This window comes from Triticum aestivum, chromosome 5A (assembly GCF_018294505.1).
Source record: "Triticum aestivum cultivar Chinese Spring chromosome 5A, IWGSC CS RefSeq v2.1, whole genome shotgun sequence".
Lineage (NCBI taxonomy): Eukaryota > Viridiplantae > Streptophyta > Magnoliopsida > Poales > Poaceae > Triticum > Triticum aestivum.
Genome location: NC_057806.1, coordinates 50228728 through 50231064, shown reverse-complemented (window position 1 = coordinate 50231064; position 2337 = coordinate 50228728).

The following is a 2337-nucleotide window of genomic DNA, read 5'->3' as shown; positions in this document are numbered from 1 at the left end:
CACCGGACGCCGCGCCAAGCTCGGGTCGCCGTCGCCTCGATTCGCTGCTCCGCCGCCGCGCCCGGAGCCCAAGACCTCGCCGCCGTGCCGCCCCGGTCCGGATCCGGCGGATCCCGCCCGGTCCATCCACCTCTGTTAACTCCGGCGAGCCCCGCGCCCTCCTCCGACGAAACTCCGGCCGGCCAACCTCGTTTTGCGTGCAGATCCAGATCCGTGAACAGTAAACCCTAGAGGTTGTTTTTCTTCTAAGTCCCGAAATTCCAGATCCAAGTGCTCCTGTTCGTGGCCTCGTAACTTTGCATCTGTAGCTCCGATTCATGCATATAGCCTATCAAAATGTTCGTCTAAGAGAGTACATCATTTCATCCCATTGCATCATTTTCATTTGAGTGCATCTTGATGCCCGAAATGCTGTTAGAAAAGAGCTACTTGAGATAATTGTCAGATCTGCTGCTCCATTTAGCTTTTTGTCATTTTTGCCATGATTATTGTGTGCATGATATGCCCTGATGCTCTACATATGTTTTGTTAAGGGTTTTGTCATCTCTCCAGAGGTGCAACCCATGTATTTTTGTGATGTGTGTGGTGACTAGTGCAAGCTTGCAAAGTGAGGCACTTGGTATTTCTGATTTCAGGGACTTAGCATTTCCACTAAGTCCTTGAGCTGTTTATCTCATGTTGTCATATGTTCATGTTGTTTCCTAGTGATCCGTGCCTCTTTTGAGGATGATCAATAAGGATGTTTTATTAATATTGCAGTTCTCTATCCATCCATGTCTTTGTTTGCAATTATGGAGCAACCTAGCTTGAGTCAATCGAGCTCTACTTTTGCTACTTTGTGAATCTGGGCAGATTGTCAACTTGTTTGCAATTTTGCCGATGATGTTGTAGTTGATCCGTGCATGCTATGCTATTGTTCTTGCCATGTCTAGTTTGCATTTTGTGCGTTCTTGATATATGTGTGCTTAGCTTATCATGACTTCCACCATAGTGAGTGCATCGAGCTCGTAAACATGCCTACTTGAGTTATGTTTCAGCATGTGCCAGTTTTCACTAAGTCTGAAAACTGATTATGTTTTTGCTATGTTCACATGCTTGTTAGTATATTTTCTGATCCCTTTTGGATCAAGGTCACTAAGGGACTTTTGTTAAGATATTTGAGTAGCTCCATGCCATGTCTTACTTTGTCTTGTTCAGGTCCTGTAGCATGTTGTTTCGTTGCTCCGAAGAGTGCTACTTGGTCTGAAATTCCAGACAAGTGTTAATTTCCAAACCGGTCTGAGATCTGTTTACCATATGCATTTTTGCCATGCTTGTTTGAACCTGTTAATGGATGAATTGGCCGTAGCTCAGTGCTAGACTTTTGTTAAGCATCTTGAATGCATCCCTTCCATGTATTTTGATGCCATGTTTGAGTGCTGTAGCATGTTCATTTCGTTGCATTTAGATGGCTACTTGTTGTAAATCGCAGACCGGTGTCATATTTGAATCGCTTGCCATTTCCAAACCGTAACTCCGATTCCAGCGTTCTTTATATCGTTTTCAAGTGATTTCATCTCATCTTTCCAGTGGAACACTTGGATTTCCAAGTTGAGGCCAGGTTCATGCATTCCTTGTCACATCTTGCATATGCATCCCGCATCGCATCCCGCATAGCATATCATCCTTGCATCATGTTATTTGAGCTTTGCACGTGGTTGATTGTGTCCTTGTTGCTTGTTTGTCTTGTTTGGGTAGAGCTGAGAGACAAGTTCGCTAACGAGGAGCCCGTTGAGTTTGCTTTCGAGGATCCAGTCAACTCCGACAGCTTTGCATGCAAGATGATCATACCCTCGAAATCACTACTATCTTTGCTATGCTAGATTGCTCGCTCTTTTGCTATGCCAATGCTACGATGCCTACCATTTGCTTTCAAGCCTCCCAAATTGTCATGTCAAACCTCTAACCCACCATGTCGTAGCAAACCGTTGATTGGCTATGTTACCACTTTGCTCAACCCCTCTTATAGCGTTGCTAGTTGCATGTGAAGATTGGAGGCTGTTCCTTGTTGGAACATTTATTTACTTGTTGGGATATCATTATATTGCCATGTTATCTTAATGCATCTATATACTTGGAAAGGGTGGAAGGCTCGGCCTCTCGCCTAGTGTTTTGTTCCACTCTTGCCGCCCTAGTTTCCGTCATATCGGTGTTATGTTCCCGGATTTTGCATTCCTTATGCGGTTGGGTTATAATGGGAACCCCTTGATAGTTCGCCTTGATTAAAGCTTTACCAGCAATGCCCAATCTTGGTTTTACCATTGGCCACCTAGCCTCTTTTCCCTTGGGTTACCGGAG